Here is a 27,227-nt window from a genome sequence, read left to right on the forward strand (position 1 = left end):
GCTAGGTGTGTGCGGTATTGCCACTTCGCTCTGGGTCCAGAGAACAATCCCCAGCATATTTTATTACCTAGTATAGACACAGCCTCAGTGAAACAATCCAGCTCATTAAACTGGTAGAAACATAACACAGGAAAAATGTAAATAGCTTGAGATAGCTGAACGGACTCACTGAAGGGCAGCAAAAAGGAAGGAAGGCTGGCAGGAAAGGAAAGAAGCACAAAGAGAGAGCATGCCTGATCTTTAACAACAGTTGCTGGATCAGATCAGGCCATGATGTGCAACCACACTGCAAGCCTCGTATTTGCAGAGCTATCAGCAGGGGACATCGTATTTTGTAAGCCTCGTATTTGCAGGGGACAGCTGATTCTGTTTTTTTCATACCCACATATCAGGTAGAAGAGAAATAAAATGAGCGATTGCTGCAAACTAAACAATTCTATCTTCTTCAAGGATAATCACTATTGAATTTCAACAGGATTTATAATCTTGAGAAAATGCAATTCCCTGTAACAGTTAGAATTATGGCAGCTCAGTACACTGCAAATCAGGTGCCCAAAACATACATTTAAAAGCTGAGAATTTGGCAGCTGTTTGAAAACATTGGCCTGTTTATGTACAGCCACATCTCTATGGAAGCACAGTACACAAAAAGTACAGCTGCTGTTTTTTTCAAAGCAGTATTCTGAGCTGCAAACTATTCTCGTCCCTTAGCTACATGTTTTCTAAAGCTGCTACCTGACTTGCTTCTAGTCAGTCTGGCCTGTGTAACTCCACACAGCAGTCTTTTGTTCCACGGTGGATAAGAATAATAATAAATAAAATATTAAAAAATATTTTCAGAGGTAAGAAACAGTTCAAAATTCTTACATGCTCTTCTCTCTGGGCAGCTATATGCAATACGAGTACACACACTGCACCATTTTTAAGTTTCAGGTATATACAGCTTAACAGTATAACTACGTTTTATGCCACTGAGCAAAATTTCCAATAACCACCGTGTCAGAAACTACCACAGATAGAACGTTCTCCTGTTTACATAGCTCTCTCCTAGTGAAACTGCATCCATACAGCATCTTCCATTTACAACAAATCTGCCTAGGAAAACCCAGTAATACAGCAAACGTACTCCAAACTGAATGTTTACCTACTGGCTAAGAAAAAGATTTGAAAAGTCACATTTAACCATTTCCAACTTTGCTGACTAAACATGACTGTCCCGTATTCTGTGCATACCTGTGCTGTTTTTTTTTCCATTTTTTTGTAGGACTACTAACATTCATCGTTAATCTAATTCTAGCCTCCATGAGAAACATATTTTTAAGCTGGCAATGTGTAGCTCCTGTTGTCTTACCCTGAAAACTGCCAACAAGCCCACAATACTCACTATGACCCGTGGGCTGCAACACATGAGAGTGGGTGAATTTGTAGACTGCTGTAATGGAGCATTCCTCAGCCCCATTGCAAAGAATGCCAGCAAGCACTGCCTGGCAATAAATCCAGGAGTCTTGAAACCAGCCATTCTTGACAAAACACTCATCTTCTCCCTCTTTCCACCCTCAAATCTAAGTTGTTTTATACTATATTTTTCAATTTAACTACTCCAGTTAATATTTTTCATACATGTTGAATAAACACATGAGGAGGCTTTGTTTTCTTTTATATGAGCCTGCACTATGACTCTAATGCCATGCACTTAATAACATCCTTGCTGAAGCAGTAACACTAACAGGCAAATGGGAAGTATCAACAGTAATTGAAGTCTTCACTTTCAAAGAGATTTTGCTAGTAGACAAAAGTTCTTACCATCTGAACACTCACGTTATGGTTTAAATTCAACAGTTTCTTCTGTGAATTGCTGTATCAGTAATTTCTAGTAAATAATTAAAATGAAACAGGCATGTACAGTCTTATTTATGTAACAAAAAAAGAACTGCAATACAAGTCTACATGCAGATATTAGAAATTTTTCAGACGGTAGAGCTGTGTTGGATGTGTAGATATAACCATTAAGACAGTAAGCCCTGCATCAAAACCTGGATAGAATAGTTTGAAATGATTCTTTTTTCTTTTTGGTTAAATCTAAATAACATTAGGACAGACCGTGATAATGTTTTTCCATGCAAAATACATCATACTCCAAGCTACTCAACAGTAAATGCTCTCACCTCCAGGATTTCATACACATTTGGATGAACAATAATTTACTCAGCCAGCAATTTACTTGCACACTGAACATCAGCTCTGGTTTCCTTTTACATACTTACCAACAAACTGGACTATTGAAATATGAAAATAGTGGACTAACTTGCTTTCACATGCATGTCAGCTGGAACCAAATGCCAAAAAACCTTACAACTTCAGTAGCTGCTAAGTGCCAAGTAGCAACTCTGAGTTTCTCAAGGCAGATGTATCTTTGACCAGGTTTCTTTCACCATTTGGAAAGTTTAAGTGAATAATTTTTTAGTTTATAAATACATAAATAAATAAAACCATATGATTGTATATCAACATTTCTAGAGAGGGATAGGTAATTTGCCAAATGCTTGCAAATACTCCTCATATTGTTAGTGTTTCCACATGTATGAGACAACTTGAACTTAAAACAATAAATTTAATGAATGTAGTACTGCAACAAACTATCCTGTTTGTTTGTTCTCATCTTTCAATCTGCAACGTACAAAAAAAAAAAAAAAAGCTCATGCTTACAGCACTTTAAAACACAGCAAGCAACCACACAAACCAGTGATGTAACAACTTAAGCCTTTATCAGGATTAGAATTACCAGTGAATTGTATTTTACAATTTGTATCCATCTGTGCAAAAGAAGCCCTTTGCTGGACACAGAAATTATACTTCCCAGATATTTAAAAGACACATGCAATGCACTTATAAATAAATACTGTTTCATAAGCAGAAACCATTAGAACTGGTATGAGGAAGCAGAATCACATTTGGCAACATCTCAATGCAACATACAATCTGGTCACACAACAATCTGCTTATATCCATTTAGTGTTTTAAAAACACGCCAGATATTATGCTTTTAAGAGAGAGAGATTTTAGTTTCTAACAATCACTTTTATTTTGAGTATAGAGATGATTTAGAGCCTCATCTTACAGGATAAGTACCTTTTCACTCAGTGTCTACTCAGCATTTTACAGACCTGTTCCTGTGAGATGCTGAACACTCTTGAACACTTTTAAAAACTTAAAAATATTAAGAATTCATCTAATTAAGAATTCTACTGGGTAGCGCCTTTACACAACTTCCTTCTATGTAAACGTCCAACATAGCAACAGACACTACAACATAAGGAAATATTGCTTACACTGTTTTCCTGATTGTGCCACCTTTCGTGTCACCTATTTATTTGTACATCTGGCTCAGATTTCTTTCCTTGTCAGTTGACTACATATTAATCACTCTTTACAGAAACTGTACCTCAGATTTTTTTCTTCTCTAGTTGTTCAAAAATATTGCCAAGGTAATTCTCAGTCCATGTATTTACTCACCACTTCACGCAGCATCTTGCAAGGTTGAAACAGAAGCTCTTTTCCATAATATGTTCCCTTTCCATTTCACGTGCACATTGGCGATAACGTGGGTCTCTTCATTAATAAAAAAGTGCCAACATTCTTTCTTTAAAATAAAAAAATAAACAGTCAACAAATTTTCCCATAGGTTACTAATCTAACTTTATAGTGATACCATATAATGTACTGCTTTTTTATATTCATGTCTGTTCAGAAAAAAACAACACTGTCACTTCACTTGAGCTAAACCTGTTTTTTTTTTTTTTTTTTTTTAAATGGCTGAGGTTGTAAATACAACACTTAGTTTTACAGAAGGACTACACTGACATCTAGCTAACTAGGCTCTGTGACAGGTACATGCCAATATCATTCCAAGCTTTTTTCTTCATGCTAAAAAAATAATAATAATAAAATAAAAAGCCCTCAGTTAAGACCACTTCAGTCAAAGCCCTGTGGTATTTTAATTATTTGTTATAAAACAAAATACTTTTACCCCTAAGAAGAGTTCTCACAGAAGTCAAAGTCTTTATGTAGACAGACTGTTATGGATCCTGAGGTACACACACACGTCCCACAAGATGTCTTTGGGGTGTGGTTGGTACTTGAAAGGCCAATTGCACAGGGAGAGATTTTATTGTTACATACTTTACAAGGCCCGTATTGAAAAAAAAAAAAAGCACATACATAGCTATATAAAAATAAATACTGCTTTGATTAAGTTGACTCCCCAGTCCACTCAACTCAAAAACAAACAAGTTAAATTTAGGGAGATTTTGCAAGAGCAGACAGATTAAATTAAAAATGATAAAATTCATGAATGCTGTAAGAATGTTTGTATTTATAATAGATACAAATTCAACTTCGTTTATTCTCCCAGACAAGTAAGGCATTCTCTTCTTCATCTCATAACAAATATTCCAGTTGCAAGAGAAACAACTAGGAACTGAAATCACAGCAGGTAAGCCAAGGCAACATAAACAAGAAAAAAGCCCTATTTGCAATTTTGAAGAAAGCACTTCTTCTGAAAACTGAGAATTAAAAAAAAAATTACTTTGCCCTCCTTGACCACTTCAGGTAAAGAGTGAACACTGTAATCCAATTTCTAGAACAAGATGAATATCCTAGGCCACTTATCCTACTGTGCTGTAGGACACAATCTTCTCTAATGTTTTTGTAACACTCAACACAAAATATTAAAAACATAATGACACTAAATCACAACAGAAATGCAACCCCTATTCTTTGCTTTAAGTTTCATAATTCCCTGTGAGAGGACTACAGTTTTGAGGGGCATGAACAGAAAATGAAGACATTAAAAAAGCAACAACAACAAAACTGAACTGCAAGTGAGAAAAAGGCTTTCAGGACGTACAAGATTATCACAGGCAAGCAAAACCCTCTATGCTGCCTGAGTGTACAGGATGAGAGTCAATACAAGGCATCAGCAGATTGATAAGAACTTTTTTTTGGACTATGTCAAGTGCTCCTTCCAAACATGGGAAAAGCAAGAGAGCATGCTGGCCACGCAGTTGTACAAACCTCTGATAAGGTCTGGGCACACACTCATCCTTCTGAAACAATACCTTGTGCTACTTAAAATCCAACAAGTTGCCACGAAAAGTAACTGAGAGCCAAGGGCTGCTGGATGGACAGCTAATGCCAACTAACAAAGGTTATGATACTGGTTTAGCTTAGCGTAGGCTTGTGACCACATCACATGAACCACCACTGCCATCAGTTTCAGCATGAGACCAGGTATCTTCAGTGTCAGGGCAGCAATTCAGAGTTTATAAAGGAAACGCTTTTCAGTTTTGCTACCTGCAAAGACCACGTGAATCACAGCCCTACGATCTGTGTTCGATGGTATTAGGAAAGTCAGTGCATGTTCTATGACACAAGTACAGTTTGATTAAACCTTTCCGTCCCAGCAAAACTTATGCAATGTCTTTATTTGTGAAGTACTACTAAGGCATCCAATGCCACCGAAGTGCCAAACATCTTTAGTCCAGATAATCCTGGCTGACGATGCCTGTACTCATACGGCTTTCACCTGAGAGCTTAGGAGCAGCTACTCGTGCGAGTGAGACTGTGCTAATCTTAATATGAATACACAAGGCAAGACCTTGTAACACTCCTTTCCGTTTCTGTTTGAACATTATCTTTTCCACCTGCTTTACAGATGGCAAGCAGACAGCCTGGTAGGGACCATCAGGAACACGCACGTTTTGCTTGTCAAACCACAGAAGTCGATACAGGGGGAGCTCCCACAGACCCACTCCTTGCTCCACAGGTATCCTGCTCTCCTCCAGCCAACTGATCATGAAAAAAGCACACCCTGACCAGCCAAGCCAAGGCAACCTCCAAGTGCAAATCCTCCATCTGGTTCCCAAACAGGACAGGCAATTCAAACGCACCACACCGAGGCGACAGGACAGCAGCAAGCTGGCACCTTGTGCAGCAGAACATCATCTTCCATCTCTCCATTCCCTGAGCCCCAGCATCCTGACATCTCCCTGAAGTTTCTAGAATTGCTTTTTGGACTAGAAACACGAGCCTCGAACACCAGGGATGCGCCTGCTTGCCCTTGGACCCCCAGGATGCAGCCCAGCAGCAGAATATGGCAGTAACGTGAAGTAAAACCACACTAAACCAAACCAAACCAATCAAAACCCAACCAACCCAAACCAAACCCATCCACAAAATCACAGGATCATAGGATCCCAGTATGGCCAGGGTTGGAAGGGACCTCTGAAGGTCACCCAGTCCAACCCCTCACCGAGCAGGATCACCTAGAGCACACTGCGCAGGATGGCACCCAGGCAGGTCTTGAATATCTCCAGAGAAGGAGACTCCACAGCCTCTCTGGGCAACCTGTGCCAGTGCTCTGTCACCCTCACTGTAAAGAAGTGCCCCCTCATATCTAAACTAAACCAATCCAAACTCAACCAAACTGATCAAACCTGCCCAAACCAACTCTCAAAAAACCAAACCAAATTAAACCAAACCAACCCAAACTAAACGAAACAAACCAAGCCAAACCCCCCCAAAACAAACCAAATTGAACCCAACCAACCCAAACTAAACCAAACCATCCCAAACGAAACCAAACCAAACCAAACTAAATCAAACCATCCCATACCAATCCAAACAAAAGTAAACCATCCCAACCCAACCCAAACTAAACCAACCAAACCAAACCAACCCAAACAAAAGTAAACCATCCCAACCCAACCCAAACTAACCCAAACCATCCCAAGCCAATCCAAACTAAACCAACACAAGTTAAACCAACCCAATCCAAATTGAACCAAACCAAATTAAACCCAAGCAACCCAAACTAACCCAACTCAGACCAGACCAGACCAGCCCAAGCCCACCCCCCGCCCCCGCCCCCGGCCGGGAGCCCCCCGCCGCCCCTTACCGTGCTCAGGCCCTGCCCGCAGCCGCCCGTGGAGGCGCTGCCACCGCCCGCGGCCGCTGGGCGCCCATGGGCGCGGGGGGCGGTGCCCGGCCGCGATCGCGGCACCTCCCAACGGCTGCTGCCCGAGGGAGGGAGGGAGGGAGGGGGGCTGGCGGCTGGGGGCTGAGGGCAGGGGGCGGCGGCGCCGCGTCCCGCGCCCGGTCGGCGGCGGGGTGACAGGTACCGGAAGTGAGGTCGCGGCACACACCTCCCGCCGCGGCCGCGCGCCATTGGCTGGGCGCAGGGAGGGGAGAGCGGCGCGGGCGGGCGCGGCGCGGGCGCCACGGTGTGCCGCCCCCCGGCACCGGCACCGGCACCGGCACCGGCACCGCCGCGGCCCCTGCCCCCTGCCCCCTGCCCCCTGCCCCCTGCCCCCTGCCCGTGCTCACCGAGCCGGGCGGGAGCGTGGCGCCGAAGCTCCCCGTCAAGGGCAGATAAAGGCCGGCGGCGCGGGGGGCGAAGGCGGCCGTGTGGGGGCGAAGTCTGCGCTCGCCGCCCGCCTATACCCGCTCGCCTGAGCTGCTTGTGGCGCGGGGGGCCCCGGCGGGACCCCCACATCAGCGCCAGGTCCCCGAGGCCTTCTCTGGCCTGAGAGGGAGAAAAAGGGGGGCTGCTTCGGGGCGCCGCCGGGGCAGGACCCCTCTGGGGACGTCGGCGGTGCCTGGGCCCCCAGGGAGGGCGAGGAGGGCCCGCGAGGGGCTTGGTGTTCTGGGAGTTAATCCCAGGCAGCACTTAGTACACCTCCCATCCTAAGTGAAACCCCAAGCAAAGCTCTGTGAAGGCCTTTGATTTCTTGAATCTTGTAAATCTTCAAAAGGTAATGCAAGCCGCAAGCGCTGTGGTTTGGCTTTTTATCCCCCTTCTGCTCTTTCACTGCTCCATGCATACTGCGTTTCTCGATTATCCTCATAATTGTTGTGGTTATCACTACAGAAAAAAAATCACTAGATTACTTTTTTAATAGTAAATTACATTTTTACTTTCATGTTCTCACTCATTACTGACTGTAGTAGCCAAGGACAGGGATGTCAGGTGGAGAGAACACGGCCTGTTCCATACATTTCCAATGGGAAGTTCATTTACTTGTATCACACATGCACACGGGGTTTCTGCTTATTTTTACTGCATGGAATCACACTTTATGATAGCTCAGAAAACAGAAACAGGACCAGAAGGGAAGGAAAGAGAGCTCTGCACTGAAGACACCCTACTTCAGCAAACACCATAGATCGTTAAGGTTGGAAGAGACCTCCAAGATCATCTGGGCCATCTTCAGTTCCGTACATTTCTCAGCCACTAGGTTAACACTTGAACCTGGATGCTGGAGCATTCACTACAGAAACAGCAATGAAAAGAGGGTGGAAAACAACCCAGAAGGCATGCCTCAGTGAAAAGCAGCAAAAGGCACTATTAACAGCAGAAAACTGAAGTTAAGGAAAGCTGACACATTTATAGTAAGTTAAGGCTTCTTCAAAGTGGTTTTGGTCACAGCCTGACTTCTCAACCAGTCGTGCTGCTCCAAGTTCCATCCCAAACCAGGCCAACGCCCAATGCTGCAAGAATCAGCTGGTTTAGAAAGTTAATTCCTAATTTTAACACCTACATATTTCCTCACAATGTGTGAGTAAGAGAGCTGAGCTGATAACGAGGATCAGGGACTATAAAAGATCTTATCCGAGCAGATGAGCTTTGCGTTGTTTGCTTCTGTTTCTGTTTGTCCCTCCTGCCCCTACCTTCCCCCCTCCCCCCAATATATCCAAACATAATGAGCTTCTGTACAATTACAAATATATATTGTTTAGATTGGGTACTTGATCAGCTCTTAAAAACAGAACTCTTTCCCCTTTTGTTCTGTTAAGGAAGCTGTGGAGAGTGAGGACACTAAGTATCTACATTGAACTAGCTTTAGGTGGTCTGTTCACATGGATGGGACTACTACTGGTCTTGGAGATGACAAGCACTAAGGTGAAATTCTCAAAAAGAAAGAAAGAAATCTTCATCTCGTACTGGGTCACACATTAATGTGATCCCCAATTCAGTAAAACTATGAAAATATTTATTGAAATTTAAAACGATCTGTGGGCCATTTTTTGTTGACAAACTACAGGTTCCCCACCCCATGCTTACTGACAGTCAAGCTCACAGCAGCCTCCATCTGCAGCACAGTCAATGAAGAGGACCACGATATCCAAGACATGGAGGAGAACTCAGCCCTACACTGGAAATGTTTTCCTTTCAATAAGTTGTGTATGTTTTGTCCATGAAAATGGCTGGTGTTGCAGAACATATCTGCGGTAAAGAAGGAAAATGTATCCCACATTTCAAGTATTATCCAGGAGAGCAGATCGATTCCTTTGGTGCTGAAAGTGATTTTTGTGTGTACCTTGCTGATAGGATTGCATAAATCCGTATCGCAGTTTTAATCTTAATAACATACTAAATATCATAAACACCCATTAGCTATTTAAATGTGCAAGCTTTTAGAAATCTGAAATTAGATTATTTACCAGGCTTTTAGATGGAATAAGCTTTAATTACTGTTATATTCTATTAATATGCAATAACCATATTGGTGTTGCCTAACAGATTGACAGTTGTGAAACAAGCAGTCAGACTTGTGCAGTAGCTGATTTTCCATCTTTTCAGCATCCAGCTGGTTTTGTCAGAGGTCCTCACTGTCACACACAGCATTTCTGTAATAAAATGTTTTCATTTGTAAAACAAAAATGCCTTTTTGGTTGTAAAACAACAGGCAGGGAGTCTTGTAACAGCTATGTGGAAGGAGATGAGCAGATTCAGTCAGACCGTGGATCAGAATTTTGGGAAAGGGACGAGAACAGCAAAAGCTCGTTGTGCCTTCACCACCTCCTCCAGTTCCTGGTGACATGCAGGAAGTGGGCTGCCCCTGCGCTCAAATATTTGCTGTGGTTTCTCTTGCTGATCCAACGATAGGAATTTTAACAGACGATGTGCCTCAGTTTTGCTGTGTCATCACGAAAGACTTTCCTAACAAGGTCAGGATGAGAAGTAAAATGGGGCCTTCCCGTTTAGATATTTATCTGAACAGAAAAACAGCATATCAAGCATTTCATAAGGTGGAATAGCACATACGTGGTTCAGTTTCTCTTTATGTGACTACCAAAGTTTTACTGAACTACCGTTTACTCAATGGAAATTATTTTAATACTACTGAATTATTATTCTTAAAATAAGTGGCCAGACTCTCACAAGAACAAGCTTCATGAACAGAAGTCCCTACCAAGTATATAAAAACTTTTGAGTGTAATTTAAGACTTTCTATGCATATTTTTGTGCAGGCTGAATCCTGCACCTTTGTGATCAGTCAGAATAGCTCAAAGACAAAAGTCCCAAGTGATGATGAATGGAAGATGATGCCGTGATTTCTTTCAGTTAAATACATGGCTTATATGCATATATGGTAGGCAGATTACTGTTAAAAGAGCAATTCTCTCTCCAGATCAACCCACTTAAACAAGCAAATGAACTGTTGAAACAGAGGAGAGCTGTGACATGCCCATCCTGACCTTTTCTGCTGAAGCCCTGTCCCAGCATAGCAGTTGTTTTACTGAAAGGTCTGTGCTGCTGGGTTTTGTTGCTGTTTTAGAGCACGCTGGTTGGTTTTAGATGCAGGTCTCTGGGCTGGATTAGAACAAAGTTCTATGAGAGGTAAATTAACAGGTTTAAGATAAATCATCCCAGGCTCACGTGCCTCATTTTAATATGACAGGTTCTGAAGAGAACCAGGGTGCAGGTTACAGGTTTACACAAGTCTAATTTTCCATAAAACTCTCTAGATATTGGATTATTTTTTAGCCTGAGCTAAGGCTTAATTTTTCAACAAAATAAGGGATTAAAGTTGTTATTTATATTTAATTTTCATTATGGATGTTTACCATGCCGTATCATCAATGTAAAGTGTGGACCCAGCCATTCAAATCATCTGTATCCATATTTGAAAGTGACTTTACCATTACCACTTATTTACTGGTGAAATATTTCATTATTTGTCAGAGTCTAAAGATCAGACATTCCAGATGTCAGTACATCTCTTCTGATGAGAAAATTGTGGAATTACCTTTTTTTTTTTAACATGATAGTTCTCCCATCATTATAACTGTAACTATTTCATTTCTCCATTTTAATGGAAAAAAGTTGTTTTTTTGAAGAAAAGCTGTTAGTGGTGAGCAAGCACCTCTCTTACAGTAACAAAGGATGCACACATTAAGGGTAAATGGAAAGAGAGGAGATAAACAGCCCCCTCCATGGTCTTCCTGAGGGAAAGCTCACACTTGACCCTTCTGCAGGGGAACCATAGGGGAAAGTATCAGCTTGAAAACAGTGTATGGGAAAAAACAATTACTCCTAACACTCAGCTGTTCTGTTCCTTCCCAAATCCACCCTACAATGTCATCTGAATCCCTTCTTTGTCCAGTGTAAGACTCCTTTTCTATGCATTTCGGTTTCATTTGACAATTTATTATCAGATTCAGGAGGCCTAAGCAGATTGAATACTATTTGAAGGTTTCCTGTTTCAAAGACAGTGTTTCTTTTCCTCTCCAGGCTTCTCACTTCTTCCAGCTTTTGCTCTGTTCTTTCAGTGTAGTCTTTGCTGCCTCTTTTTCTCCAGTCTCTGTTTCACGTTCAATGTTTTATCTGTCATGCTGAGATTCTCTTCTTGGGTGACATCTTTAAAATCTCTCTGTCATCACCACCGTAACTGTGATTCATATCTTATTCATTACTTGATTGTTGCAACATCTTTTTTTGGCCTCCATTCTTCCCACTCTCCAGTTAAAGCTATTCTTTACTGTCCCTCTCAAGCCTCTTTAGCATTTGCACCAGCTCTGTACCCCTTTCTGATGGCTGCATCCAATTCTCAACCCTTCTTTCCCATAAGACCATGTGCACTGCCTGCTGTCCTTTAATAATCATGCTAAAATCTACACTTTTCCTGAAGAGCAAGACAAAACACAGAAGCAAGAAAGAATGCATGGTGGAATTTGCTTCTCAATACAATTACTAGCAACTTATACCTAGTTTTGTTTAAAAAGTGTACTACATTCATTTGTATACCTCTGCAGCATGTGTGTATGCCCTTGCATGCCTAGATTAGTGTACACCCCAAGTGGTAAATTCTCCCAGCATAATTCAGTCAATACTTATTTATTCTCGTCTGGCTTTAGTTGTAGCCTTAATCTAAGGTTCAATAGTTTCTATGCCTTTGCTCATGTATTATGCAGAGTTCAGGAAGGAATTACCATGTAAATGTCAGCTTTCCGTGATCTCAGCTCTTTGCAAGTAATTCAGTCCAGACACAGAAATTAGAACTGAACTTGGAAGTTATGTTTGCCTCCATACTAACTACATACACTTCATTCTTCACGCACCAAAGGTATAAATACATTTATTTAGCAAGCAGATGCTGTGATTTTAAAAGCTGTGTTATTGCCAGAGCACCCAAGGAGACTCAGCATGAATCATGTGTACTTATGTTTGTTTAGGTGCAAAGTCCAGTGACTTGGCTTAAGCTCCTTTTGAAGGTGAGTTTAAAGCTAAGCTCCTGGATTTTTTTATTTTGTTATTTAACTGAGGCAATTAAAGGGAAAGTACAGGTTGCATGCTGCTTTGAGATTGGCAGCACGTGGCAAGCAGGTTGAAAACACACCAGGCATTACTAGGATTTTCTATCCACTGCAGTGCATTTTCCAGAGCCCATCTAAACCACACTTTTACACTGCTCCAAGATCCTTAATGCAAGAGGTTTCTCTTCCTAGTCATTTCAAGTGTATCCTATCAAGTAAAAAATTTGAGTTTGGGTGCTAGGGTGTGTGAATCTGAGACTTACTCAAAGCAATTAGCTGAGTAACTATTCAGCTTAAATTGTTTTCCTACCTTGTTTTCAGGCCATGACTAACTCTCACCATGCTACACCCATCTTTTCCAGCATTCATGACTGATATTTTGAGCATATGCTAGAAGAACATTTTATGAAGAACAATCATATATTTCATTTTGGGGCCCTTTGCTCAATTATTACATATCTACTAGGTAGATTTTTAAGCAAAAGAAGCATACGTGCAGTTGGGCTGATGCTTTTCAGGTGCCACTTCTTGCTTCACACTTAAATTGTTCACGTCCTCATTCAGATATTTCTCACCGTTCTTTAAATTGGTCAGCTTTGTCATGTGAATATCATAATTAATTCCCAAATAGATTTTTGAAAGCAAGACAGTACTTCCAAAATTGCTTAAAATGTTTGACAAAATAATTTGCAAACATTCAGGGCAGGCTCATCTGAGGCCAGCAGCAGAAAGACCATAGTTTTCTGATATTGTGGCCTAAGGAACATCCCAGCACTGAATTCTACCCTTTCTTATCCTCATGCAATGCTGCATCACCCTTCCATTTTCCCACCGTCTCTTTGCTGGGCCATGCTGTGAACCAGATCAGGAGGCCTGGTCAGCTGAAAAATAATTTTTAAAAGCTGCAGGAAATAAAAATCATTTCCTGACCTAACTCCTGGCACATCCCCCATGTACCGGAGAGGTGTCATGCTGCGATGAAGGAATGCCAACTGATTCCTTCCATCTGTGGTACCTCTGAAACCTGCCTGGCACCAAACCACAGTCAGGCCTGACCAGAGAAACAGAGGAGAAGACAGCAGCGGGTGAGCTGAGGAATCAGGAAAGAGAGAAAAGAGCTTGTTTTGTTAGAAGGTGGCTACAGGGAATCCTGAAAAGAAGGTGATTCTCAAATGGATGAAGAACAAAACCAGTAGAAGTCTGTAGGACCAGCACATAGGGTTGCCCTCTTTACTTGGATGTGAAGAATGTAAACAGCAGCAGGAGCTGTGATGTTCAAAACCCTCTGAACTTAGAAACCAGGAAAGGAATTATTTCAGCAACACCAAAGCATCAACTGCTAACACTATATTTATCCAAACCGTAATGAACAACTTTAAATAAGAAGAGCTTATGGAGCCGTGTTTAGCTGGAAGATCTGTGTGGGAGAGGGGTGGATACCTTTGGACTTTGTTAATAATTAAGTGGAGGAGTGTGCTAAAGCCTATGGAATGGATAGTATGGCAGTAAAAATACAATGACTCACTGAAGTCTGAGGTTAGCAAACAGACAGAAGTAAACAATATCGCACATGACAGATCCTTGTGCAGCTAGACCTGTCTCTCTTTAGTGAAACCGTGTCTGAAACGCTTCCTTCACTTCTGGAAACCTTGTGGAAATAATCTGATACTGAACCTGAAAGAAATAAAAACTGTTGCATTCAGAGTTGGATTCAAATCTAGTGCAGGCTTTTTTTTTTTTTTTTTTTCCGGTAATAATCCCTAAGGTAATATCTTGCCTGTTAAAAAAAAATACACAAAGAAACCTTATTTTCTCAGATCACTTAGCTCCAAATGCAGTGAGTGTCAGGATAAAAATCTGGATATATAGTTTAAAAAAGGCAACAGCAAAGCATTCTGTGAGCTGCAGGCCTTTCTAATCTGCTTTTCTGTATATTAGTGTCACCAGATGCTCAGTTTTTCACTGAATTGTTTTAGGGGGTCTCTCCTATTTTTTAATTGTTATTAATTCTTACCTATATTAATATAATTATCTCCCTTTCACCTTCTGTTCATGCCTTGAGGTAACACTCAGTCCGCTGCTACACTTGACTATAGGAACTGGCAGACCAAATTCATCCCATTAGTATGCAAAGGAGCAAATATTCAGAAGTCATTCTCCTATCAGCTACTTGCTGCTTGCAGAGTTTACGTGCAGTTCTTATTGGGGTTCCCTATTTTGACAACCATAGCTGGAGACCCCAGAGGTTCCCAAGCCACTGGGAAGCATCAAGAATGGGACATGAAAAACTGCCAAGTGCTATTCTACAAGAAACAAACTAAGTACAAGAAGCAGAATACAAGAGCATTTAATTAGAGACTTTGCATAGATTTCACATCTTTTTTAAGTCATGCTACCCAATTGCAGTTTCTTTGATTACCTAATCCATCTGCATGTATGCCTGCAAATATTTGCTAAAGAACTCAAAATATTTGCTGTTTATCCTGGGGAGCAGTACTACAAATACTTGTTTGATGTCCAGACTAGGATTTTCAAATGTATCAGCTAACTCAATATACCTTTAATTTATTTCCAATTAATCTAGAAAGAAAAAAAATCTCTCTTCTGTATTCCTACCCTGTATGTCTCTTTTTGAAATGTTTACTTTCTAGGAGTTTACCTGTTGAAGATATGCAAAAGAAAAAGTGCCCTGGCAGTCTCACACATGTCAACAGGTCTGTCAACTTAAAAAAAAAAAAAAAAAAAGCCTTTAATGCAATATACCAATATACTTGCAGTGAGCTCCCTGCACCACTGAGAAAATGGGGTGAAGACAAGGCACTGTTATGTTATCATAGGGTAAATGAGGCTAAGATTAACCAAGGGTGTGAGTGTGCTGACTTCACCTAATTGCGTGGCAGTAGAATTACCAGTGCTGTCTCTCCACTTAAGATTTTACAGTTAGATTAGCTATTACATATTACTGTGCTCTAAGACAAGTGCTTTGGTGTAAATAAAAACAAACAAGAACCTTTTTTTGATCCAAGAAAACTCTCATTTCAACACAGAGTAAAAATTCATTTTTTTCTTTTAAAGTGCCATGCCATAGCTTAATTTTAAGAGGGGAAACTGAGTCACGGAATCACAGAACAGCCGGGGTGGGAAGGGACCTCTGGAGGTCATCTGTCCCAGTCTCCTGCAGGGCCACCTCGAGAAGGCTGCACAGGACTGTGTCCAGACAGATTTTTAATTATCTCCAATGAGGGAGGCCCCAAAACAATTCCTCAAACCAAGGTGTCTCAGGCTCCAGAACTGTACTTCATGGCTATTAGGGCACCAGAGCAGTCTTTTGGAATAATGCCAATGTTGCCACTCAGCATTACTGAAAATAGAAAATCCCATTCCCTCCTCTTACTCTTCCTTCAGACCTATAGCTCTGCCATTTACCTTGTTTGGGCTTTGGTCTTTTTCAGCCCCCTTAGTGAATCAAAATTTGCTTCACTAAACTGGCAAAAAGTAATTTTCTGTAGGTTAGTGAGTTGGGCTGATTCATCCAGGAGGCAGCTAATACCAGAGCAGGCCCACAGAAGAGGAGAGGTCCTCAGGACCAGGCAAGAGGACACCAGATCCTCCCTGTCACAGCTGTAAGATATTACATCAGTTCAGATGTTTGTTAAACCACACCTTGGAGGAAGGTGGTAAAGGCCACTCATTGGGGATGTTTAAAAGTAGATCAAGGAGTGGTTAAAATCACTGTTGGGTGGCTTGGTTTCTGATACAACCAAGATCAGTTTTATTCCTCTTTTCTTCCCCCTTGTCTCCAAACCCCTTGACTGGGGCAACACCCCCCTTAGTAAACACCCAGTGTCCTTTCCTGTCCTCTTTAGATGCCCTTTTTAAAGCCCTTTTTATTTTGTAATTTTTGTTTTCTTTTTTATTAGTGTTTTCCATTGACTACCATCAACATAATTATACCAGAGTTCTTGCTCCTGTTAGCCTAAGCAACCATGCCAGTTTTGGGGGGCAAAAATGTTACACTTAACTCAGTTTTGTAGAGTGTTGTCTGTCTATCTTTAGTTTTGCCAAAGCAAAAGAGTCCAATACACCTTAATAGCTTCCATTTGCACCTAGCTGGAGAAAAGACAATGATCTGAATTGGTCATTATCCCATGATCAGTCCCCAGAACCATATACAGGAAAATTAATGTCATTAAGTAATAAAACTGAACTATACATTTAAAAAATGTTTGAGTCAAACACTGGAATCAAAGTATTCTTAATCCAAAAGCAATTAAATTCTGATTAAAAATAAAAGATTAATACAACAGTGAATTTTAAAAATCTGTGCAGTTCCTCGAGGAGCAGAGTTGGAACAACCAACCTCTTTTCATTATTTTTTTTTCTGTTTCTACCTCTTATGTTCACCTTTTTTTTCACTCCAGAAATAGAAACTTTACAGCTGGTATATATATTACACTAATGATGCTTTGATTTAGAAATATACCTACAGATGTTAAATTAATCTAGACAGATTTTATTTACCTTTGAGACCTAACTACAGTGTTTTCTTTTGGAAGGTATTCATATTTTATTTGGCTCTGTGGTTCATGAAAGTCTGTCTGTCCCTGCATAAATTATGGTTGATTTCATGTTTTTCTCAGACCATGTCCATACATTTGAAAGATGTATATTATCTACCTAAGGATGTACTTCAACATCTGTTTTTAATTTAGTTGCTAATCTGGTGGCCCTGCTTTTTTCTTCTGTAAAAAAATTTAATGTCAAATGGGCCCAAGCCTATCAATTCTGTTCTCTAAATAGCCTCCAGTTATAGCTACTCCATGGTGAAAGGACAAACCATACATTAAAAGAGAAGTTTGATAATACAAATGTATGAAAATCCACCCTGAATGTTTGCTGTGTCTGTTTGCAGCTCTCTGAACATGTGTGGCTGGACTCTATACAGCTCCAATGTGAAATACCAGGCTGTACCCAGAGCAGCCTGTACCAGATACCAGGTTTCTGATAAGCTCCTGGATACCAAAGATTATTGGACAAATATGTTTCATACAGTAGTGTACTATTAGTAGTGTACAGAGGGATATGGCCAACCTCTTTTCAGTGGTTTGTGGGGATAGGACAAGGGGTAATGGCCGCAAGATAGAGCACAGGAAGTTCTGCACCAACATGTGAAAGAACTTCTTCACACTGTGGGTGACGGAGCACTGGAACAGGCTGCCCAGGGAGGTTGTGGAGTCTCCTTCTCTGGAGATATTCAAGGTCCATCTGGACGCCTACCTGGGCAGCCTGCTGTAAGGAACCTGCTTTGGCAGGGGGGTTGGACCCGATGATCTTTCGAGGTCCCTTCCAACCCCTTCAATTCTGTGATTCTGTGATTCTGTGTTATTATATTGTTTTTTCCATTCCTGGTCACAAGTCATCACAGGGCTAGAAAAAATTTGGTAATTCAATTCCAAGGCTTTGTGGTGCTTCAGCAAAATTAAAACTTACTTGTAAAATATTCATGTACCTTAACAAAAAAAAAAATAAATAAGAGCAACAACAACAAAACGCTCTTTTTCCCCACTGGATTAATCACTCAGAGCAATGTGCTAAATACACTGAGCTGTTCTTTGGGGGATCATGAGGATCAAGCCTCAGTTCTTGGCAGGCAAGTCCCTCATGCCATGCATGCTGCAACTCACCATTGTTATTTTTTATTCACAGCAGGAGAGCAGAATGCTCTACAGCAAGTAAAGGGATATCTCCTCCCCTAGGAGCTTATGCTATAGCAGGAGATAACACCCAGGAGGAGTGGGGGAACATGAGGGTCAAATTAAAGGTCATGATGAAAGCTTGACATGGCATGTATATTTGGCTAATACTGCTTTGAACTTCACATGCTCCATCAATTTTTATGGGTGCTATTCAGACTGGGGCTCAGCAATGGGCAGCTGGCATAAGGAAGGGGAAATGAATGTACTGCTGAGGTGTACCAGATGCAGAGACACTGTGGAAGAAACAGAGACTTTCATACTGTATGTTGTTGGCAGTGGAGAATTTTGAGGGGAGCCAGGAGACAGAAGGACACTGTAGACATTTTAGCCCTTTAGTCTCCACAACCTGTCCACCTCATGCCCCATGGGGACTTGGGCAAAATGACAGGGTTTTATCTCTCTCTCTGTTTTTTTTTTTTTTTTTTTTTTGGGGGGGGGGCTGTTCTGTGATTGTGTTGTGATTATTTTTGCCTTGCTGGAGTCACCAGTGTAGAAGAGATACAAACCCAGAAAATTATTGAAAAAAAAAAACAAAAAGAGAAAAAAGAAAAACCCACAAACAAATAAACAGGAAAAATATATTCTCATCTTCCTCCAATATCATTACCAAAAAGTATCAGTGGTCAACAAGGTAAAAATATAGCCTGTAAGAGAGCTAATAAGAGGTCAGTTTTCATGCAGATTGTGTAACAAAGTCATAATCCCTGTCTCAGGAGTAACATGTATGGATGCATATATTTCTTGTATATACTCACCTTTTATTGATATGCCTCCAAAAATCTGTGTCAGAACTTAGAGAGATTAAGACAGAAGCAGAGAATACATAACACATCGCCTTATACTAACCCGAGAAGGTAGTATTAAATGTAAAAAAAAACACCTTGCTTTTCAGGAAAAAAAGGTTAATACCTAACTAACAAAAACACCTTTTGTTCACATCAGGCAGAACACAGCCTCAGATCTCACATGAGATGGTGCTGATCCTAAGGGATCAATTGGCATGTCTTTTTGGTCCTTCAGCACAAATGGAAATTACACCTAAAGCACAGCAAAAGAAATTGCTTTGTAGTATCATGCTGTAAGCACATTGATACACTCTCTACAATATCTAGCAAATGCCCTAAACAGGAGCTCTGAATGCTCTGTTAATTACAATACAGAGCTTCTCTTTACCTAATATTCACAAAGCTATACCTTCTGTTGTTTTTCAGAAGCTCACTACTTTTTGCTGTGCCTCTTTCCAGATGTGTTTGTCGTGCTTATCTATCTCACAGACTGAGTTTAACTATAGTGTAAAAGCTGCAGCTCTTTCATATTTTTAATTTATATTACTGTTTTGTTTGCTCTGGCACCACAAATGAAGTGGCTTTTTGCAAGGTTTGTAGTACAGAAATAAAACTGACTTTCTCTTCCTCACTGCTCTTATGATTGAATGCAGAGATGTTGGTGGTGTCAAGAAACAAACTGCCAGGATAAGCATTTCTCACTATAATAGTTCAGCATATACCAACATGCTTCTGAACAACAACAACAAAAAAAATCACTAATTAAAAAAGTAGTAAAAACCACACACAATACAATTTGCAGGGATTCCAGGCCCAGTGATAAATCGGGGAATTTGATATAACGAGTGATATTTTAGAATGACTTTCAAACATTTGACAGAATTACATGACCATTTAGCAAGCACTGTCTGCACCAAATGAAGATCAGTGCATACCTAAATTATACCCAGATTTACTGGAAAGTAGACCATCACTTTTAGATTTAATAGAACCAGCTTCCTATCATTTAAAAATATTTCTCCTATTTGTGTTACAGGATGACAAGAATACAAATAGGTGATTTCCCTTAAACTTATTTTTTTTTCTAATAAGAATATATTGTCTCTACAAATAACAAAGTATACCTGCCCCAGAAATTATTTAAACCTAAAAAGAGATATTTTCTGTTTAAGTTACTCTCTGGTAGGAATAAAACATTGCATTCCCTCTTCTGAGGATGTTCTCAGATGCAGACAAGGCAGGATCTGAGCAAATCAGTCATCAAAACCACTCAAGTAAACCCTAAATCCAGTTTTAGCATACCATAAAGTATGCTCTGTGAATAGTTTCACATTACCAACAGCTGGCTTAAAATAGTAACAGGACAATTGTGCCATCCTCGAAAATAATGATCCTATCAGAATAAAAATATTTGCATGAAGTAAATGGACATTGCATAACTGTGAACTTTTGTACCGGTGATTATGTTGCATCAAGCCATGTTAAAAACGAAGTAGAGATACTGGAAAAAAAATGGGCATACAACAGCTTGCATACTTTTTCTGATGTTTATAAGAATATCCATTTGTCCATTTGTCCTTTGAACAAAGACAAAAGGACTTTTACTACAAAACCAAACTAAAACAAAACAGAACCAAATAAGCTTGCAGCACCAATTCTTCCTTATTTCTAGTCCATTGGACTGATACTCAGAGCTTTGCAATTTTTATTACTTCACCAGAAATCATCTAGCAGAAAGTTCTGCAGCAGAAAGAGCAGCAATCCATTTTGGATATTGTTTGAGGTTTTCATATTGGGCCAAATTCTAAAAGACATTCTGAACCTATGGTGCACTCCGAGTTGTAACCCTTAACAAAAATTAAGCATCTCTCCATGTTGAGGACAGGGGAGACTGACACACGCCAACACACATAACCTTGGGGTACAGTCTCCCCATGTGCAGACCCTGAAGTTGGAGCCACGTGAATTTGATGTCTTGATTCATCTTCTGCAATTAAAAAACATCCTTACATTCCTTTCCTTCCCTCTGCTCACTTGGAAACTGTTTTTTTTGTTTGTTTGTTTGTTTTTGTTTGTTTTATGAAAAATGTTTAAAACATCTCTAACAAAAGTCATAATTCACCTGTGGATGTGATTAATTTTACAGCTGGCTCTGAGGCTTACTGATTTCAGAGAACTGTGAAATACTGAAGCTCTCTAAATGTCCATTGTATTGTTCCATTTAAAAGCATAGTTCTGTGTAAAGCTAAAAAAGAAAAACCAGGCTTTCTTATACATTCAGTGCAGAATGAAATAATCACAGTGAACCTTTCTGCAATAAAATAAAGTACTACTTTTTCTCCCACTGTAAAATACTAGCAAAAGCACAGGAATTCTTTTACCAAATGAAAAAAAAAAAGTTTTAAAATACAATCAGGTAACTTAGAAGGGTCTTGAGCCATCAGGGGAAATGGACAGAAGTGCATGTTCAGCTGTGTCATGAAGGTTAACAGCATGGTTACAGGTTTACCCTTTAACTAGTGGCAACCTGACTGATCTGTCACAGCTCCCACTGAACTCCAGATCAGCTCTGGGGTCAGAGTGATCCTCTGATGAAGATTTTTAAAACTACATGATGGTACCAGGTTTACAAAGAGATTCTGAAGTGGCCTGCATTTCTAATAAGAAAAGATTTATATATATATATATATAAATTAATATATATTAATTATTGATTAATATATATTAATCAAAAATGATAACGTTTGGTTTAATTGCTGGCCTATGGCTTTACACCGTAATGTCAGAGTCTTATTGTTCTGGAGCTCAATTCTCTATTAATCAAAAAGAACATAAATCAGGAGAAATTCTAGGAAAGAGAAAAGGGTAACTCCTTGGAGAAGGCAGCAAGGCCCTCTGCAAGGTGATTGCTAGGTCTCTAATCCATTACTGTGTTTATCCAATGATAACAAAGTTGTATCTCTTTCAAATTTGGAATCAGCACACTTTGAGTTCTTCAGTGGTAAAATTTATACATCCCTCACCCTGTTGGGAAGCCAAAACATTGCACCAAAGATCCCCTGGAGCTTTGGGTGGAGGTACAGGGCTGGGTTGCGAATTAACATAATGTGTTTCAAGCACACCTGAAAAATAATTTTAAAATGCAGTGATGACAATGGATGAATGGCTGCATTCAGGGACATGGCTAATGATAGCTGTTCCTGGCAGAAACCTCTGTGAGAGAATTTACTGCATGCTGACAGAGAGTACAGGAAAGAGTAAGCTTAGAAAATTGTCTCTGTTCGTGCAGTCTACATGAGGTAGTCTTCATATTGGGTGGGATACATTTTAAACTGAAGCCGAATTCTCTCCAAAGTTTCCTGAGAAAATTTATGAAAATGAAAAGTGTCCCCAATGACAAGCTACTAAAACCAGAAATTTGAAGTGCTGCGATACCTGGAACTGCTCAGAACACATTCGAAGAGCTATGTCAAGATGGCCTACAGATCTCATTTTACTACAGCACGTTTTCTGACAAAATGTGGAACCCAACATTTTACTTAACAAGGAAAGGATAGCAGAGATGATTTTTGTCTCTCTATAGAGAGCAAAAAAACAATGCTCTTGCTTAGATCTATGTAATAGGGACGTGTCATGGAAATAGTTTCATGGAAGAGTTAGTTAAGTGAGAAGTATACTTTTGGTGAGCTGATGTGGTCCTTTAAGAAACACCATTAATCAGTTGGATGTCCTCTGCATGTGTTCGCAAATGACTGTAAGTGTGTTTACTAAATCCCTGTTGCACAGGCTATCGTATGCCATTGGTCTGTAGATGGCATTGTCATAAGATTATTTAACGACGTTCATAGGGAAACACGTGATGTTGGGAGAGAAATAGCACAGGTGGAATTCTCGAGAGCTAGATTGCAATTGTGGTGGTCACGCCCTCTTGCTGTTTTAGTTAATTGAATTAATTAATGTGTTATTTTAATAAATTAACTTCTTGATATTTCTTTGGCACTTCTGAGCCTAAAAATTATATTATTGTCCTGTATAAAAACATATGTGCATCTCCTGCAGTCTGGGAAAGACCAAACTCAATAAACTATGTTCTTTGTATTTTTAACCTTGTCTAAATGCAAGGAACATGAGTATCTGCCACCAAAAGAGAAGCACATTCATCTACTTTGGGCTGGCACGAATTACTACAAAAAACTGCCATACACGATTCAAAAAGTACAAATACTGCATCTAACAATTATTTTCATTACCATTACTAACATGAAAGCTATAATTTCTCTATTATGTCTAGTATATCAATAACTCACATTAATGCACTTATCTTCTTCACCTGTTTGGAAATTCCCTCTTCATACATAGCAAACTACAGCACATCTCACAAAATTTTATCAAGTGGCATTTCCAGGGAGACTGCTAAAATACTTAATAGTCCAGATTGGCTTGTGTTTTTTTGTTGTTGGTGGGTTTTTTTTGTTTGTTTGTTTGTTGGTCTGTGGCTTTTTGGTTGGTTGGTTGGTTTTTGTTTTTAGGACATCAGACTGAGACATGAATTACACAGCAACACTGGCTTTCAGTGGAAATCAAACTACATTTTTTAATAAAAAATTCTAACTAAACAGTTGTAAGTGTTCTGCTTTCTAAATGGTGTAATTCACTGTTGCCTTTATATTTGCATCATAAATATATAAGAAAAAGAACAATTTTAACCAGTTTGCAGTAATTTTATTTTCCAAATATATAGTGCTAATGCTTATTAATGACAATAAAGATAATGATAAACATCTGACCTCTAGTGGCAGCTTTCTCAGAATATGCTTTAAATATGAGAAAGAAGTGAAGGAGTTTAAAAGGGGAAAATGGTTAAAAAATAAGCTGGAATTGTGAAAGGTAGCCTGAACTTTCATAAGTTGCTTTACTAGTTTTTGTCTAAATATCTTTGCCATCAAGATCACAGTTCGGAATCCAGGATAGTATTGCTTCTGAAGCTTTTATTCTTGAATCTTCTGAGTTGATTACTTCATTTAAGAAATGTGTAAACGATTTTCCAAAAAGAGGTTTTCCAAAAGAAATATAGCAACATTCTAGTAAGTTTTATAACTTCACATAGAAAGTTTTTAGTAAGTTTCTTGAGCTGGTTGATTCTCCCCTCCACGCACGCACAATTATTCAACAAGTGCATTTGGATCCTCACTAGACTTCATTCCTTCTCCCCAACTGACACATAACATTTTCGCAGTGAAAACACATGCTTAACTATCAGCACTCTGTACATCAAAATTTGCATTCCTGTTGGACTAAAAATACAGTAACTATTCCATAAACAAAGGTCATAGCCTTCCTAATTGTGTGGCTAATCTAAATATTAATCCCCTCAATGAGAACCAACAGTGTTGTTTTAACCCCTGCAGGATTAAATTTAAAGCACTAGTTTGCATCACTACAATACAAACTTTCTCCTAAGCCAAAAACATTAGCTACAATCTAAATATACTTTTCCTTACAGCTTCACGAAGGATTCAGGCCAGTGAAACAGTCTTGTTAATGTGATGATGACAAATCTGCAGACTGGCTGGAGCAATGTCAGATTCAAAGGTTCATTATTTTTAGAGTTCGAGTTAGAATAACTTATGCTTATTTCCTGAAGCCAGAATGAAAACTGAGTTATGTAAGACTCAAATCATTTTGTACATTAAAAACAAGTTGGTACAGCCATATGAAGATATGATTTCTGTAAAAACAGCCATGGTAGCAAATGTTGTAGCCCATTTAAATGATTAGTTATGACATAATAGAGATAAGTTTATGTTTTTCTTATGGTTGACAAGCACTGATTTGAAAAAGGTGTAGACTAAGACTAAATTGTTTAATTTTAATGTTTCTCAACAACAACAAAAAAAGTTAAATTATCATAGTTATGTTTAAAAATATTTTTATGCTTGATCCACTTATATATTTTCTATTTAATAGAAAAACTTGTGTAACATTTTTAATTTAGAAGCCTCTGAGAAACAGATTTTGTTCTGTCTGCTGAGACTAGTTCAAAATCTCCTTCCTTATCTTCAAGGTACTTTGGCAGAAGCCCAAGATATCCAATGGCTTGTCCTACACAAGATGTCAAAGTGAATTAACAGAAAAGATGTGAATTTAAAGTGAATATAACTAGCGCACATATAATTCCTCTATGGACACTCATTTAGGAGTCAGCTGGCCGTAATTACCTTAACTTAATTCACGCTCAGAATGAATTAAACTGAAATAAAGTGATGGTTTTTCAACATGGGAGAGACATTGTACAATAAGGTCAGTGTAAATTCACAATTCATCAGCTACTTTGCTTTGACTTCCCTTGTGGAAATATAGCATGCCCTCAAGGTGCCTTTGTATGAGATAACTTAAATTTTTTTAGGAAAAAAATAAAATAAAATGGAAGCTATATATGGAAGTGTAGGCTGATTGATAGCAGGTGCAGAAGTGATTGTATTTCAGTGGTTCTACATGTAGAAGGAAGGTCGTCATCTATCATCTGTTCAATTGAAGTCTCTCTACCATTTGGGGACCATAATGGCAGTTTCTACACTGCAGGATACAGTATGAACTAGAAAAAGCTATTTGAGGCGAAAGCATTTTTGGTGTTTCTATAGCAGGGGGTCAGGCAGCAGATGAATACATGTACCTGGGGTACCATAAATTCATATCTTCGTTTAGGAGTGTAGAGAAGACTTAACAATTTTTGAATGAAAACATACAAAAGTGGTTACACGCTTTAAATTCACACCATTAGCTAGCTTGGTTTAACTTTACTGAGCATTTTGGCATTAATTTTCCCCTAAATGATTTCCCACATTTCTTTATTCATTAGATTTAATGGCATTTTTTTCTGTTAGCATAAGCAAACCAATGCAATAAGGAATATGGAGAAATATTCCTACTTGCAGTACTCTATTTAAATTTAATCAACCTAGTCAGGCAGTCTCTGACAGTATTATCCAGTTATGAAAACATCCCTGGCCCTATTCATTCAGCCATTTCTGTTCATTTTTCCAGGCACAGCAAGTTTGCACTGTAGCATTCCTTGTCAGATTTGGAGCCCTTCCAATACCTGATGAGCATAGTAACAGTGCTCCCATTCATATATTACAGCCTGCCAGTTCTATCTAATTTTAGTTAAGTTGCTATTTATAGTTATATTGCTGTGTTTTCTCTTGTGAAGGTCTTGCAACTGCTCGGCACAGAGGGAATATATTTTTGTTCTATTTGGCACTCAAAAAGTTCACAGTTGTAAGTTACCTAAGTCCAAAATACTCTGCCATCCTCCCAAAGTAACAGTGATGCTCCATGTAATGATTTACACCAAAAAATTTACACAACCCTATAGTTGCCCATATAGAAGTCAGATAGTACAAAATCAAAGTCTTTGTTAATATTATTATATGCAAAAAGGTTTCAAGGTCCAAAGAACAGGGGACAGGGGTAAAAGGAGAATGAATGTATTGAGCATTTATGCTCTAGCATGAACTGATATTCCTGTGAAGATACATACATGCTTATGTACACACATATATATATGGGAAATTGAGAGACAAATGAGAGACAATCAACATTTCAGTTCATTTTATCTTGCAGCAAAACGTGTATGAAAAGTGAGCACTTTGCAACTATTTAATTTAGAAATATGATGTTTAAATCAGTCTAGTGCTCTGAAGTAGTATAATGATCCTTCGGCAAACACAAGTTGGCCTCTTCTGGTGAAACACTTAATTACATTTTTTAGTAATTGGTAATTGGTTCACAGTTTTGTTGACCTGAGAGAAAAGTGGTTGAAAAATTAACTTTCATTTTGGAAGTTGAAATTTGGGTTCTTTTCATCCTGGAATTTCAAAATAAATTCAGGCTTTGGTAGGGGGAAGTTTGGGTCACAGAATTTCAGTCCAGATTGGAACGTTTAAGAGTCAGAATACCCAAAGCTAGTCATTTTTAATCTTGTTTTGTCTCTCATATTGGCAATATATACCTCCTTTATTTCTAAGTAGTATTGTAGGGGTTATTTAGTGTTTTTCTGATATCCTATCTGGCTTACAGAGAATACATA

At 39.3% G+C, this 27,227-nt stretch overlaps 1 protein-coding gene across 1 annotated transcript in view; it reads right to left on the reverse strand.

Moving 5' to 3' along the window:
* Positions 1-7,055, reverse strand: part of PPARA (peroxisome proliferator activated receptor alpha) — a 42,454-nt gene extending 35,399 nt beyond the window's left edge. Inside the window, exons 1-2 of the mRNA XM_035550827.2 lie at positions 6,956-7,055; positions 3,514-3,640 (exon numbers count right to left, since the gene is read on the reverse strand). The gene's annotated coding sequence lies outside the window, so the exon portion shown is untranslated. The remainder of the gene's footprint in view (positions 1-3,513; positions 3,641-6,955) is intronic.
* Between the last annotated feature and the right edge of the window lie 20,172 nt (positions 7,056-27,227).

This window comes from Cygnus atratus, chromosome 1 (genome assembly GCF_013377495.2).
Source record: "Cygnus atratus isolate AKBS03 ecotype Queensland, Australia chromosome 1, CAtr_DNAZoo_HiC_assembly, whole genome shotgun sequence".
Classification (NCBI taxonomy): Eukaryota; Metazoa; Chordata; class Aves; order Anseriformes; family Anatidae; genus Cygnus; species Cygnus atratus.